Source organism: Antedon mediterranea, chromosome 9 (genome assembly GCF_964355755.1).
Source record: "Antedon mediterranea chromosome 9, ecAntMedi1.1, whole genome shotgun sequence".
Taxonomy (NCBI): Eukaryota; Metazoa; Echinodermata; class Crinoidea; order Comatulida; family Antedonidae; genus Antedon; species Antedon mediterranea.
The window spans coordinates 23101880-23119773 of record NC_092678.1 but is presented as its reverse complement, the minus strand read 5'-3'; the positions used below and the strand labels follow the sequence as shown (position 1 = coordinate 23119773).

Sequence of the window (17894 nt, the reverse complement as noted above, 5' to 3'; positions counted from 1 at the left end):
ATATACGGTATATTTTTGGCAGCAGAAACGGGGCCATAGACTGTGTGACAATACTGGTAGAATTTCCGCTTTCTACTTTAATTCATTAATCAAGGTTCAGACAGTAAAAGACAGACAGACAGATGTTATTAAAAAGCGAAGAACAAAGAAAGGTATAATACCTGACTAGTTGGACCAAGATTATTTTACTGTATATATTATTTAAATAAATATAATGAATGAGGAATGCTAATCAATGATCAACACTATAGTCAGTAGTTCATTTTTGTGACATTGGAATTTTTGTTAGTTGAGTACTAGGAGTAAAGAAGAAATATTTCTTACAAAAAACGCTGCGTAACTTTTTGACTGGACAGTTGGAACAATCTTCATTAATCTAATATATTAGTCGGCCAATCAAAACGCAAGTGAACAATTGGGACTTGTGATTTATGTCATTGGCCTGTCAGCACATTCGTTTCTTTCTAGAATTAAACGCACAAACATGTATTGGGAATAATGTATGTTTATGTGGTTATTACTTAATGTAGATATCGCATTTAGGTATTGATAATAATAATAATATGGCTTTTGAATATATAATTTACTGTCTATAGAATAACATTTATACATTTTCGGTTCGCGATGAAAAGTTATATGAATGGATTTTTAATAGGTATTTATAATAATAGTATATGGGTTGTATTATTGCTAAGCTATTAGTGGAGTCTGTCTGTTAGGGCTGAAATAAGGGTGTTTGGTTCAATTTCTTCCAAAAGCACCAAATTTGGTATACAGGTTGCCCACCCTATACAAATTCAATTTTTGATGGGCGCCAAGCAAAATGACCCCTTGGGTCACCTAATTTGCATAATTTAAAATGGCGGACATTTTCGCTTAAACAGTCTATATCTCTAAAAATACTGGTCATAGAGAGTTGATTTTTTAGCCCAAAATGTTCAGAACATAAACATTCCTATTTACTCTAATGAAGTTTTTTTGAAAAAAATGACCGGAAGTACCAGTTTTAACCTTTGACCCATATTTTAAGGCATTGCCATATCTCAGTAAATAGTTGTCACAGACAGTTTATTTAAGTGTCAAATTGTTCAGAATATATATGTTACTATTTAATTTAATGAAACATTTTATCCAAAAATGACCGGAAGTACTCAGTTTTGCCTTTGACCGTTACGATGTAATTACCAGCCTTGTTACGGTTAATATATTTTGATATCCATAAAACTACTTGTCATAGAGAGTTAATGTTGGTGTCAAAATGTTCAGAACATAAACATTTCTATTTACTATAATAAAGGTTTTTCTCAAATAATAACCAGAAATACCATATTTGACCTTTGGGTTGGCGTGGAAAGTTCATTTTGGTGTCAGATTGTTCAGAATATATATGTTACTATTATGTTTAATAGAAGATTTTTCCAAAAAATAAATAAATGTGCTATTATTAAATAAATGAAAGGTAAATTACAGTAATCTATGAACTTATAGTAAGGTTATAATTAATTGATGTCTGTACAAAACTCCTACACTCATAATTACATTATAAAAGCCACTATTAAGTAGTTTGGATTGAAAGAGATTTGTTCAGAAGGTCAATTCTAATGCTCACATTGCACCTGACAATCATGTTAAAACCTTTTTATTGTTTATTTGTAAAGATTGGATTATTGTATGATTTCTTTTTACAACTTTGGTGTTTAAAATTGTTATACAGTACTCTATTGTATTTCTAAATTAACATGGTTTTCAGCAAGTACTTTTGAATATGTGTGACAAAAAAAATGTGAAGTGCGTGATATGGACACAATGATGACATCATATTTGAGTTTAGGCTTTGTTTTATACAACATCCTTACTTTACACAATTATTAGTATTGCAAGCTTTCATAGACGAAAGTCATTCCTCTTAAACTGAGCTGTTCATACATGAAATTCAACTGCCGTGTTTTGGAACTTCTTCTTTTATGCTGTTTAATAAGAAATGAGATGAAGTTACTAAAGTTAGCGACGCAATGTAACACGACGTATTGATGCAAGGTGCTTTTGTATAATCACAAGTGGGAACTGACAACGCAACAGTGCTGGAAACATCGCAGGGGAAAACATAATTATTGGAAGGACATTTTCTTACATTGCGTAGGTTGCGTTATGTTGCGTCGCTAGTGGGAAAAAAGCTTACTAGTGGGAACCAAGCTTACTAGTGGGTTATACTATACAGGAGATGATCAATGTTAAGTACATGATGACAATTAGTTGATTCAGTCTTTCATTTCATTGTGTGCTTTCAATTTCATTTGGTTCTTTGTACGATTGCATCATTGAATCCACTATTTCCAATAAGCTATAAAAAATGGCTAATTTTCTTGAAAAGTTTGAGCTGCATAATATTTTTATTTTAACTTTTTTATTATAGAAAATCACTCTTGGAGCTAAACTCTAGGCCAGATAGGTTCTTCTTGAAACGACAAAATATAAAAAAAATTACAAAAGTACCATCAATTTATACAGGTACTATAATTATTGACCGTATAAACATTTCATTACATTTGACAAATTACGAGAAACTGTTTTTTAAAGTTGAATTTGAAGCAATTAATATTGGTACATTGGTACATAATAAAATATATAAATGTGTGGCAGATTAAATAAAAAAGATGTTCCAATTCGGGTGACATTTGGCGGGTTTAAATACAACATGCTGGTTTTTGAAGTTCTGTTTTAATTTATATTCGAGATTCAGACAGACAGTCAAGTTAAAAGTGAGAACAACGCCATACAGTATGACATAATATTAAACTTTTACCCAGACTGGTTATAAAGTAAAGTATATAGAGTATCTTCATTTAGAAAATTGATGTGAAGTACTGAAGTACTAACCATTAAAACAGGAGGCCTGGTATTTCTTATACCAGCTGCTGTATAACATTTGTAAACTAAGGTGAGTAAAAATGACACTCTTTTATCATTGAAATTAGCAAGGTAATATTTTGATATTGCTATCATTTATTATCATTATTATATGGCTAGAATTTCATTATTGTGTATACCATTTTTTACATACTTTTCATATTAATGTGACATTCATCTGTATTTCAAAGTGATTTATAATGAAATACGCATTTAGCACAAATCAATGCGTAACCATTTTTATTCCATCACTATTTGAAAGGAAAATACATTCCAATTAATTGGTTTATTAAAAGTAAATGCTAGTATTCATCACCACAAATATCAATCACAAATATCAATCACATCCAGTCAGCACTCTCTCCCATAGTAAATATAGCAGCAGGAAGTGGTGTGTGCACACATTTTGTTTAACAATAATGGAGAGAGAAAAATCATTGTTCAGACTCATGGCGTTAGGGTTGTTATCTTAAGCAAAGTCTTGCGTTTTAAACACTCTGATCATTAGGTCTAAGCAGAATGACAAACGCATTACACTTTTCATTGTAATACAACCCTAATACAGTAGGAACTAGAAAGCCACTCCGAGAGTGCATACAGTACCTCCGCCTACTGTAAAATTCTTCTACATATTTAATCTCCGTAAAAATTTGGTGTCTTAATGCTGTTTGTGATTTTGGCTAATTTCACTACAAGCATGTGTATGCGAGTTTGGTGTAATGGTATGTAACCAGCCTTTCAACTAACAATAGCTTCAGCTGACTAACAATAGAACAGCAACGCGAAAAACTTAAGACTGCTCACCGGATTTTGAAAATTCTGTCCTATCTTTTAACACTAGTAGGTCTGTAAATAATTATAAAAAGTGGTCCAGAATTAGGACCGTGGTCTGGATTGCCTCCAAAATTTAATGGAGTGGTCCTTGACCACATATGTATATGTATTTTCTTTTTGGGAAAGATCTTGTAATTACTTTTTGAGTAATCCTGCTAACAAACAAAAAAACAAAACACACATGATCGATTACATATAGGCCTACCTCCGAGGTCAATAATACACACAGTCATGTGGGAAGGTTCAATTTCTTGGAAAATGGCCAAATTTGTAAAGTATATTTATTGTCTAATTATTTTCCATTACATTTTCAATACTAAATATTCTTTTTTAAAGTAAATCAGAAAATGTTTGTGGCCATTTTCAGGTTTAAAATGTTTATCATTGTTTATTCAATTTTTTGTATAGTTATCGCTTTAAAAAATGTGTATTATTATGATTACTTACTAAACTAAACTATTTACCCATTGATGAGAAAAAAACAGTAAACAACTTATGGTTTATATACTACAACTTAATAGTTTTCCTACCTATCTAAGATGGATTTAGCTAAATGATAATTGACATGTGTGGTTGTAGGTGGAAACCTCAAAACAAATGTAATTATCTGTTAGTAATGTGGTATATTGCTACTGATATGGTAAACAAGTGGTTGAAAATTATGAAATGGCACGTGCTGTACCTGGTCCTGTCAGTGTCTGGTAACTTCAATAATAATAGTTCATTCTTAGAGCCCATATAAACGAGCTCTCAATGCGCTGCAACTAAATACAGCTAAGTAATCCAACGTCCAATCGCCACAAGCAGTGTGAACTGTTCAATACCAATGTAAAGCAGACCTTTATTTTTTAAATGGTTTATTCAACCAGGTATAAGGAGAGATTGTCTACATCAACTAAGTGTAAATGATGTAGGTAGGGATGAAGACAAAGCATGGGCCAGTGAGTTTGCAGGTTACTGTATCTCTGGGTACATTTAGGTACAAGTGTAGGCATATGTTATGTTGCTCATGAGATGGTTTCTATTTACAGTACTTCCACAATATAATTATAACAACATATAATATTATACAATAACATAATGGCCGGTTCCTCAGCATAGGTTGCATCTTTTGTTATTTCATTGGGTTAAGTAGGATTTATTTCATGGCTTAATTAAATCTTTTCTTTCAACGATGCTTTTCAATATACTATATTTTGTCATTACCAGCAAAATGTTTGTTGGTGCCATATATTTCTGTTTTGGAAATAGGCTAGGACATTTATTATTAGTTAGTTAATGTAGAAACTTTTTAGTAGAACAAACAAGGCACATATGTTTTAATACTCAGCCTATTCAGGGGACAACATTATAAGGTGACAATTTGTTGGGTCACAAAGGTGTCCCCTTAATAGAGGTTCTATTGTAACAACATGTTGTCATCCTCACCTTAATAGCAAGATGAGTATTTCTTGGTAATTCAAAGTAGAAATTAGGATTACTAATTTATACAACTGTTACTTCCTTGTAAATATTATTGCACAATCAACTGCAACAACCACTATGTTATAATGTATGTAAAGGAGATAATTCCCAATAAATTGTCGCCAAGGGTAACAGCATATCTGTGGTAATTAATTTTAGACGTACTAAATTATTTTTCTTTGTAGAAAAATAATTAATGTCAAAAGACTTTAAAGTAGTATAGTTAGATGAACAAACATCAACAATCATCAACAAACAGTATGTTGACAAAGCTGTAAAGGTATGGCTTAATTCTTTAAAAGTATATCTAAAGCCTTGTGTACACTATCAAACTTTATGTGTCAAAAAAGTTTGATGTGCCCAAATATGGTAGAACTATGCTTACATATGGTAGTGATATGACATCATCATGTTCATATATGGGCACATCACATTTTTTTGACACATAAAGTTTGATAGTGTAGACAAAGCTTCAAGATAGGCTATCAAATGGTTACTGTTTGAGTTTTGAAAAGTATTTTAATATTGTACCTTATATTAATTAGACTAAATACATTTACATGTACCGTAAATACTGTTTTATTTTACAGCAGTATGTTTTAACTAGTGACATTGTTCATTCATTCATATTCAAACAATTACAATGTTATTTTTTATAAGTTTATTTCAGAATAATAATACAAATAAGATTCAATAATAAATACCGTAAGCAGAGAATCATAAATATATCAATATAATTATGCACTGATGAAGGGCTAGTGTTGTCTGAAAGCTCTGCTAATTTTTCTGTCTGTTTTATTTTATTGTTTTGATTTAGCTTTTTGCTTATTTTATTTTATATCTCCATTGAGATCCAGTCACTGATACCCACAGCATTGCCTTTGGATTTATAATCTACGAATAAAACTCTCTTTTGGTAACATTGACTGTGGAAAATTGAACATGATAGGAAGATAAATTGGAATGTTAATTGAAGTTAAAGAGATATCACATGCACGCGAGACAAATGTAATCAATTGTTTTTGGATAATATTGATTTTGGTAAAGAGCGTATTGGATAAGCAATTTAAAATAACAGAATTAAATTTGATATGAGTTCTAAACAAGTGAGCAGTATAGATTAATCAGTATGATTCATAGTTTTTTTATTCTAATGGTGCAACAATGATGTCATGTTATTTTTACAGTGAACTTGTTTAACATGGTCTTTATAGTTCTCAAGGTCATAATGAAGTATAACATATTTTGTGACCATTAATTAAGCATGTTATGGAAGGAAGATTAGGCCTATTTCCTTTTCAAAGTGATGATGACTGCGTAATCTAGTACCGCATGAAAAAGTTGTGTACAGTACGGTAGTCTACAATAAAGGTCTGTCTACACTATCAAACTGCAATAGTGTGATGTGCCCAAATATGGTGGTGATATGCCTAAATATTGTAGTGATATGACATCATCATATCCATATATGGATCACATTTTGAAGTTTTAAATAAAGTTTGATAGTGTAGACAGCTTTAGAACCATAGCAAATAAATGGTCGCTATTATAAATCAAAATGTATTCTGCATGGGACTGTGAGCCCTATGTTGTTGAAACCTGGATACTGTGTTTTTTGTGTAAATTGTTGATTATTGATTATAAACAATAATTATTGTGTGTTTATTTTTATTGCTGGTATTTCATAAATGTGTGGATGTTTATAACTACAGTATTTCTATAATTAGGTCAAATTTCCATAGACAATATAGATATTCCGTTCCGAGATGATTTATTTAACATCCAATTAATGTAGTTGTTCTCGCATTTTCTTAGTATTTAATTATTATAATACCAATTGAGAAGGTCACAGTAGGAACACTAGGAGCTGTTCAATTTCCTGGATTTGTGTAAACAATAGGATAGTTTAGTATCAGGTCATAATGTGGCAAATATTTTTTATAAGTTCTACAGAGTACTTAATGTAATAGGTGAAATTACATTTTGAAATTAATTATGAAAATGCCTAGTAACTGGTTAATTAGTTTAGTTGACTGTATGTCAATTAATAGCCTTTTTGGATGATGTAGGCCATACTGTACATTGTGAGGAAATGGTGTAAAGTAATTTACCAACCAACTTTAGCCTCCTAGCATTTGTGAACATTTCTCCAATATGTATGAAATATGAAGTGTATAAGTGAATGAAAAACATTGTTTTCAACATGAGAGTTTGAAACTCTGCATGAACAACACTGGTGCCTATATGATTGAAAAAATAAGTGCATGTTGTTGAAGATCAGTCTTATTTAGTTTGAAAGTGTAATTGTTAGATAATCCTTTGAAATATTTTTAGAAATTGTGTTTCAATTTGATGTCCTTAAAATCCATTAAAAAACTATTTTGAGTTTCTTTTGTATTACCGGTAGTGTAGTTTCCGTATTAATTGAAATTAAACATCAGCCTAGCAAACATCATACACTACATCTGACGGTACTATACAGCTGTGTACTACAACCACTCACTGTGTTGGCCAATCAGATTTAAGAACCAGGTGACGTAGTGATAACTAGGTATATCACACAATAATGAGATCATAAATTCTGCATTGATACTCAACGAGCCAACAGGTTGATAGACTGCACAGTAAATAGAAGATACTAGGCACAGGTATGTACAAACAATTAAGTAGATTATAGATTAGATTATAGTAGTAATATTTAATTAATGTTTATTTATGAATATTTCTTATTTTTTCCTTCCTTGGGATTTGAATTTGTATTTTTCAAATCACCAGTATGAACACTTTTACCATAAAAGATGCTTGGGTCAATGTAAGAAATTTCCAAGCCATAATTTTTATTGTATTTTTGGAGGACCAAACTTAAAGCCTTGGCTTAATGCGTCCTCCTCACACAATTGTATTTATTAATTTATGTTCTGTATTATGATATTGTATTTTGTATTGTGTGAAAACAATAAACTTGAAACTTGAACTTGCTACAGTAGCTTTAGAATTACATTGTCAATCCTGAGGACAATCAACCGAAAACTTTTTCACCATTCAATACATTCAATTAAAAAATTACTTGGATATTATAACTAATAAAATGTAAGGCAATAGGTATATGAATCCGTAAGTACAATCTCTGGTGAAGTCGTAAACTTGCTTAATTGAAACATTGGGAAACAAATTAGTATTCATTACAGTACATACAGTACTTTAGTAGGATTAGGCCAAGTTGTGAGCCGCCGACAAGTTGAGCCGCCGCCAGAAAAACGTTATTTTCTATGAAACGCCAAATGCTTACTTTCGCCGGTGCTGGTTACTATTTAATAGCAGTTCTATTTATATTAATTATTAGATATAACGATGTATATTCCAAAGTTTATATATCACGGTTTTTAGTATATATTATTAAATATTATAATTAAAGAGAAATAATTATGAATATCTGACTTGTAGATTCCAAAATATAAGGCCTAAAACATGACCGAAAATGATCGTTTTTAGCCAAAAATGACGTAAACATGTTGCCCCCTTAGGCGGCAGTTGTATGAACTAGGCCTACTCCATTTTTCGGTAAAATAATTGCATAAAATCACCGTTTTTTAGTAAAATATTTTGTATATTAACATTGTAAAATTCAATAAAATATGATATTAAAAGATAGTAGATAAAAAATAATAATTATTTAACCTCATTCGAAGAGTATCAATACTCTATTAGTCCTGAGAGACAACGTGATTTTACGCGAGAAAAATATTATGGAGTGCACTGGACTTGAAAGAATTTGAAAGATTTGAAAGATTAAAAACAATTAAATTATTAAATATGACTACTTTCCTTTGCTGTGTTGTTATGGCGGTTCAAACCAACAAAATTGTAGTATGTAAATTATTATTTATTTTCATGACACAATAAACCTAAAGACCATGAACTTATGTACTAGGACACCCCTCTATCACTACGCGAAATGTCATAAAAGACGCACTGGGCATTTCATAGAAATTACCGGCGGCTCAACTTGTCGGCGGCCCAACCGGTCATATCCCCTTTAGTAGTGTCAGGCATGTCGTTATTGATAGATTGATAATTTTGTTGTGTGAGTAAATACATTTGAACTTGAATGGAATTGTTTAGTTAAGTCCACTTAACATAATAATACTAACCACCATGTATTTATACACCATATACCTGTTGAAAGAGGAAATAAACATTGATTGATCTACTGTGTATTATGACATCTGTTGAGACAAGATTGTGTAGGATATGCTTTGAATATAAACATGGTTTATTGAAAGATTAATACTAATAGGCGATGAATAATAATCAATTATTAGCTTTAGGAAATACAGTAGTCATGGTGATAATTGCTTGGTGATGATCCGGTAGGTTTCGGTGTGCTTTATGAAGATACTCCGTATTTAATATGTCAATTGTAGGAAATTATCAGTAATACTATAATGGTAATAATACGTTGACACATTATTGGAAGTGTGTAAGTAGCCAGTTTTACCATAACACTTCAATCAAATCCTTGTAGACAGAAGATACATTGAACTCTGTAACCAAGGAGTTACAACTCCGCCCTGCTTTAACCAGCTAATCAAATCATTCATAAATTAAAGTGTACTGTATAGATTTTCCTAATATAGTCATTAACATGTGGCGTATGTTTTAAATATAGTTAAATTATGATAAAATAGTGAGAGCATTGTGATTCATATTCAAACAATTACAATGTTAATTTTTATTTTATTATGCCGATGGAACACCAAAATCAAGAACAAGGATAACAATACAAATAAGATTCAATAACAAATAAGTAGAGAATCATAAATATATCAATATAATTATGCACTGATGAAGGGCTAGTGTTGTCTGAAAGCTATGCCAATTTTTCTGGCTGTTTTACTTTATTGTTTTGATTTAGCTTTTTGCTTATTTTATTTTATATCTCCATTGAGATCCAGTGACTGATACCCACAGCATTGCCTTTGGATTTATAATCTACAAATAAAACTCTCTTTTTTTTTTTTCTCTCTTTTGTGGCGTTAACCACTATTTTATTCATTTCATTCTCAAATGATCAATACAATGATTTTACACTTCATCCAAATATATATTCCCTTGTTATTCTGTTCTGTTATTTTCTTGTACTTTCTTTTATCTTTAGTACGATTTGATCGAAACAATTCGGTCAAATATATATATATATATATACTTTATACTTTTATATGTATTATCCACTTTTTTCATTATTTTCTTTTATTTTAACTATTCCTTTCTACAATAGGTCTATGTCTCTGTACAAAACACACAAGTGCATATATTCGAGTACATGATTGCACACATGCATACATACATACCCACGACAAAGTATATAAATAAATAAATATTTACAATATATAAAATGCAATACAATTATTATTCTTAATTCTTTTTTTTTTTTTTTTTTTTACAATAAGAACATTTTAGTTTTATGTCTCATGGTTATATTTGTTGCTTACTTATATGTTACGTTTCGTTTTGTTTTTAATATTTATTTCATTTATTTTCATTTTTTTTTTTTTAATAATTCTATATAAAGATTTAACCACCTATTGGCATTGCACAGCGTTATATAAACCTCTGTAGAATATACCGTATTATAATAGTCGGTTAAGGTATAACCTATTATTTTTTTCTGCCAAAAAGAGGCGAGAAAGTGAACCATAATTCCATTTCTTTACTTTTTTCAAAATGTGTGCTTTATAGATACAGAAGCATCCAAGAGAGAACATGTGGTCAACATATCTGTTTCCGGTACCGAGTACAATATTTTGAAAGTTTGCCTCAATTCCAAACTCTCTTTTTGTAACATTGACTGTGGAAAATTGAACATGATAGGAAGAAAGTTGGAATGTTAATTGAAGTTAAAGAGATATCACATGCATACGAGACAAATGTAATCAATTGTTTTTGGATAATATTGATTTTGGTAAAGAGCGTATTGGATAAGCAATTTAAAATAACAGAATTAAATTTGATATGAGCGGTATAAATTAAAGATGTGTTGTCCCTTTGACTAATTCCAAAAAAATGCAGTAGTTATAAAGTTTTTTTTTTGTTTATTTATTTATTCTTTATTCTGCAGGCACTTTTAGTACTATTGCACTGATTTGCAAAGTGGTACAGTAATTGGAAATCTCATAACAAACATAATAATGTAAAGACAAAAAAGTAATCAAAATTACAAAAATGGAGAAAATATACATTAAAAATAGAAATTAATTTTAGAAAAGAAAACTTAGTTTAATTGTTGCGTATTAATTGTATTTGGACTGAAGTTATTGACATTTTTAGCTCACTATGTCGGTCGGTAAACTCTAACTTGCCGGTCGGCAAACACTAACTCAAATGTGCGCACGCAAGTTAATTTTTAAATCATTTGGAAGTTCATTCCAGCTTTTAGATGAATGATCATGAATGATAGTAAAGTTTTTTCCTTCCAGGTGGCTATTTCATTATGGCTTTGGCTTCATGTGCCTTTAGAATGGGTAGTAATATTAAAAGTTAATTTTGAGGTCAAATACCAAACCAAATTTAATGTGTATGGTTTTACATAATCTTTCAATTTATATGTGTTCCTTGATAAGATATGCATTGTTGGCCTTCTTTGGTGCATTTAGTTGTGGACAGAAGTTTGACCTGTTTCTACCTACTTATTGAACGAGCCAGATGTACTGAATAAATTATAAAATGATACTGTTAATAGAGTATTTAAATATTGGTACATGAATATGTTTGTTTTTTAATTGTATTTTAGGATTTGTAAAGAAAAAACCATGGTTTTATTTCTATGCAATAAATATAGTATCTAAAATTTGAAGTACTAATTTTCGTGTATTATAGTATAAACAAGTGACAGGAAATAAAATATGAAAGAATTGTGAGAAAAGAAATACTCACTGGTGCCAGAAAGACGGAAAGCTGAATCATTTCATAGTAAAAGTTATCATTGTGGGTGTGTAAACAACAAAAGTATTTCCTTTATACCCATCAGTTATTTGATATTACAGATAAATATGTCTTTTATCAGGATCTAGATCTTTGTTGGAAATTGAAATAACTGATAACTATCTATCACACCAAAATTATCACTTCTTCTACTATATTACTAATACTAGAGTAGTATTTGTATATGGGTACAAGGTCCGTGAAGTTGGGATATTCACAGAATAATATATTTTTATTTGTTTACATACCTATTCTAATGATTTTAATAGTGTTCCATATTACAAACATTATATAAAAGTCATAAACTGATGTAAATGGTAATTTTTAGCACCACGGTGTCCATGTAGCATAGGTATCAATTTTAATGGATTCTTCTGAACAAAGCAGACAAGTTTTATTTGATGAGATGTCATCATTATTTGCTTACATATCCATTCTAGTGGTTTTACTAGTTGTTTCATGTTAATTCATGTGTTTGATAAAAATAAATTTGAACTTGAATGGAATTATTTAGTTAAGCCAGGGAAGAGTTAATTTAACTCTTCCCTGGTTAAGCCCACTTAACATAATAATACTAATCACCATGTAATTATACACCATACCTGTTGAAAAAGGAAATAGACATTGATTAATCTATATTGACATCTGTTGCTTTGAATATAAACATGGTTTTATTGAAAGATTAATACTAATAGGCGATGAATAATAATCAATTATTAGCTCTAGGAAATACTTGAAGTGAACATTTACTTTGTGCGTGTTTGGTGAATACTAGTAGTACTGTAGTACTGATTGATTGTATTTGGATAAATGATAAACTGTTGTTCATTATTGAAACATCAAATCAATAGAATAGAATCCTACAAAAGAACTGAATTAATATGTATACACAGACTGATCATCCAGATTACTAATATAAATAATTGCTGTGATAACACTCAAAGTGAGTGACAACATAGACGGCAATGATATCTATAATTAATACTGTAGTGACTGCTTAATCTAGTGCCGCAGGGACTCAACAGTTATGAACAGTAGTCTATAGTTAAGCTCTGTCTACACTATCAAAATGGTATGATGTGGCCATGGTAGTAATATGCCTAAATATGGTAGTGATATGACATCATCATGTCCATGAGGACATTATATTTTTTTGTCAATAAAGTTTGATAGTGTAGACAGAGCTCAGGCACGGATTTAGGCAGGGCATAAACAGGTTTTAGACCCCCTAAACAGGTTTTAGACCCTAAAATTTATCAGCCATGTCTTTTAGAAATAAAATAATGACTATTTTTATTTTTCTACAACCCGGCAGATAGTTTATCATTTAGGCCTAGTTTAGTTTAGTTATTATTTTAATAAATGGTTGAGTGAATAACGAACGTTGTGTCTCTCAAATGAATACAATGAGCCTAGCTAGAAACATCATACAATACATCTGTGACGACATACACAGCCAATTGGCAATCAGACAATAGAGTCTCGATGACGTAGTGATACTAGGTACTGTATTCACACACAATTGAGAACGAATTCTAATTCTGCATTGATACTCAACGAGCCAACAGATAGATTGCAAGGTAACTAGAAGATACTAGGCACAGGTATGTACAAACAATAAAGTAGATAGTAATATTTAATTATTTTCTTATTTAGACCTTGGGATTTGAATTGGTATTTTTCAAATCACCAGTAATAAAATTATGAACACTTTTACCATAAAAAAGATGCTTGGGTCAAACCATAATTGTTATTGTATTAAATAGAGAATTACATTGTCAATCCTGAGGACAATCAACCGCAAACTTTATATCAAGATATTGATTTGGCCATTCAATACATTCAATTAAAAAATACTACTTAGATAGTTAGATAGTTATTAAGGCAATAGGTATATGAATCAGCACCCCTGTTGTAATCATTAATAAATGCAAGAAAATAACTGTAAATGTAACGTAATTGAGTGTAAATGTGGAACCAAAACATACCATAAAAACCATGGTTCCATTGTACATTGATTTCATAATTAATTTTATTACAATATGCTTTTTACGCTATCACTGTTACTGTACAGTACAATAGTAGAAATTCTTGTAACGTCGTGAACTTGCGTAATTAAAACATTGGGGAAAATTTAGTATTCATTACATACTTTAGTAGTTGAGCGTTGAGGCATGTGGATGAAGTCTGCCCTATTGATTATTATGATATTTATTTTTTATAACAATTATTATAATTATGTTGTGTGAGTAAATACATTTGAATGGAATTATTCAAACCTACTGTACTTAACATAAGAATACTAAAATAGACATTGATTGATCTATATTGACATCTGTTGTATAAACAGACAAGATTGTGTAGGATATCCTTTGAATATGAACATGGTTTATTGAAAGATTAAGAGGTGGTGAATAGTAATCAAAGTATCAATACCCAGGTCCATTTATTCTTCACAAGTCACATTCTGTGAGTTAATACCCTGCTATTAGTTGTTGCTAATCAATTGTATTTAAAACAGTGTTTTATTTAATATTTTATTAAGGGCTACTATTCAGTAATGAAACTTCTCGAGGATAGTGAGTTTCAATAGTGGTTTGCTAAAGTACATTGTTTGTTGAATATGAAATCGACCCCTATATTATTCTGTAGTGTCAATGAAATGAAATTTAAGTCCTTTATTGCATAAAAAAAAGAGGAACACAATAATATTGGTTGGTTATCTATAGAGATAAGTGTAATGTGAACCATTGATTGATTGCAGTTAAGCATGTCATACCTGTTGAACGGCTATTAGGTATTTGATTAGTTCGTTTGTGTGAATGAGTGACTCAAATATGTTATTTTGACAGTGTTTACAAAGTGTATCAATTTGCTTAATGCTTTGTCCTAAAGATTATCAGAATACATATTTAATTATCACTTGGTACATTATTAAACCATGGACCTAGAAATGTAAATTTAATTATTGAATAAAGCACCACCATGAATGAATGTTTGAAAAGCAATTTGTATGAAGTTGGACCCCGAGTTGGACACACTTTTTCTTTTGGTGCATTGTCTCTTTATACCTACTTTTGATTCTTATTTGTTTAGCATATTTTAGGGGACAGTGTGCCTTTGAAAATAAAATTTGAATTGTCGCAATATAATTGTTTTATAATAAATATTTATTGTTTTTGTTATAATTTTAATTTAATAATATTGAAGTCTGTAGGTAATGACATCTGTTGAATAAATGCTGTTTGATGTTTTTAATATTGTTATTCCTTTGGGCAAGATTTAATCGGCTGCACACGTTTAATTGCTGTTGCTCTCTTCAGTACCTTATTGAGTGATTCTAATAGTAATACCATTCATTGTCATTTTCTACAATGACATTGACAATGCACGCGCGGTCATGGCGCTTCTAATCCGATTTAATTAAATAGATCAGTCATAGTATTTGTCACACATCATATCTCCATGGTATATTACTTGTGATTACTTTAGGATTTCTGTCTGACAATTCACATGCAGTAGTATGATGATCATTAATTTATATTACTAAATGATGATGATGATGATGAATGAAGTTGGTTGAATTCAATGCTGTGCTACTTCAAGTTAAGTGTGTGAGAAATGTTCTTATCAAAACTTCATGTCTTGTCGATATGACGATATGAAAAGAAATGATGATGGTATTACGTGGGAGTTGTCCCACAAGAGGGCGCTATAGCGGACTGTCCCATTTATCATGGAGGTGAGCTACCGCAAAATTCTTCTTTTCGTAATTGTTTTGCACTTCGTGGAAAAGGGCTAATGTCGTGTTTATCCATGTAAGCGGCACTCATAGACTACCAACACCATTTCTGGTTTGTGTAATTTCTTAATCTACTTATTAATTTCATTTTTGTTTGTGTTTGTTTCTAAAATATTCATTTATTGCTGTCATTGTTGTTAACATGTACATTGTTGTGATAAACACAAAGTCCTATGTAGGTCTCTCATTTGTCATACATATGTACTGTATGTATGTATTCGATTTTGGTCTTTACAACAGTGTCTTTATATTGTGACCCCTATTGACCCCAATGACCTGCATAGTTGACGTTGTAGGTTGTAAAAGATCTATCGGTTAAGGAACACAGGCCGACAAATTAAAGCTAAGGATATACATGTGGGGTGATATTCACAATATAATACTAATAGATGATTAATTGTAGTTATTAGAAAATTGTTTTGTATAGAATTCCAGGTACCTATATTAGATTTTCCTTATATGGGCATTAAAATGTGGGTGTCGAAAAATAGTTTGTTGGCATAAACAAGTTAACTAATATGTAGACGTAGTTAAGCTCTTACTAACCACATAGTACCAAAATAGACCCCATTTACACTTCATCGACGATTTCTTAGCCGGCCCGAAGTCGGCCCGACGCCGGCTTTCTTTTTAGCCCGCAATGTGTTTACACTTACCCAAAAAGCCGGCCTCGGGCCCTTACTATTGCGTTTACACTTGCTCTCGCGGAAGAGTGCTCGATGATACGACTTCGCTACATTCACGTCATATCCGCTCATGTGCGTCTTAAAAAGTTAATATTATAAGCGTTGTCGATCTACACTAGGCCTAGGCCTAGATTCAAAAAAGAATCAAATAACTGTATTTAATATTGATCAAAACAATTGTATTATTGCTTTACTACTAATGTTTGCGTCTCGTTTTCTAAAGAATAGTAGTAGATCATACGCCTTTTTCACGAAACGGAAGACATCTTCGATCGATGACAACACAAACAATGCCGTTCAACGAAGCGTAACCAACAGAAATAACATAGCGTTTTCAGCCTATTTTCGGAGGACAAGTTACTTAAAAATTCGTAACTCCTCAACGGACAGTCGTATGGACAACATTTTTACTGTAAAATGTTCTTTAAAGATTAGCCTATAGAACTGTGTGATTAAAAAAAATTATAATTTTTTTTTCACTTCTTAAGTCCATCGAAAAAAACACCACAGTTTAATTATAAGCATAGGGGCCGCATGGTGTCCTGAAATCCCCTGAAAACACTATGTTATTTCTGTTGGTTACGCTTCGTTGCACGGCATTGTTTGTCATAGATCGAAGATGTCTTCGTTTCGTGAAAAAGGCGTATACATCTTCACCAATTTAATTTCAATGAAGAATTTCCGATTCATCAGCAATAAGTTTCGTAAACTTAAAGCTATAGTTGACCCAGAACGTTCATTTTATGACCGCGAGTGTTTACACTATACGAAGTGCCGGCCCGAAGCCCGCAATTGCCGGCCCGAAGCCTACTCTAGACTAGGCTCAAAATTGAGCCGGCTCGAGGCCGGCTCGGTTGTTCCCAGAGTGTTTACACTTGTGCACTTTTGGCTCGGAGCCGGCCTCGAGCCGGCCTCGGGCTCGCTAAAAGCTGAAGTGTAAATGGGGTCATAGATTAACTCTCACTCAGAGAAACTGATTCTACCAAGCTATGCAATAACCTACTGTTATCACATTATCAAGAAACATATTTAGTGTAGTTTACAGTAGTGGTTGATGGATTGGAAATGTTTTCCTAATTTATGTTAATTACATTTTTAATCTCAGAAACAATGAAGTCTGAAATAAAGCAATTTGCTTCCCACCGCCTCCCTTCTTTTCCGATCTATTTATTTGACTATAGTACAATGCTGTACCAGGCTGTAATTGTTTGTGAATACAA

The 17894-nt window shown here is 31.3% G+C and overlaps 1 protein-coding gene across 3 annotated transcripts in view; it reads left to right on the top strand.

Moving 5' to 3' along the window:
- LOC140058419 (uncharacterized) overlaps positions 1 to 17894 on the top strand; it is a 51756-nt gene that overhangs the window by 13852 nt on the left and 20010 nt on the right. Inside the window, exon 1 of one of the 3 annotated variants that reach the window (XM_072104017.1) lies at positions 7797 to 7853. The exons of 1 other annotated variant lie outside the window; for it this stretch is intronic. The gene's annotated coding sequence lies outside the window, so the exon portion shown is untranslated. Of the gene's footprint in view, positions 1 to 7796; positions 7854 to 13757; positions 13791 to 17894 lie in introns of those variants that run through there. One more of the 3 variants, XM_072104020.1, reaches the window with a different exon arrangement.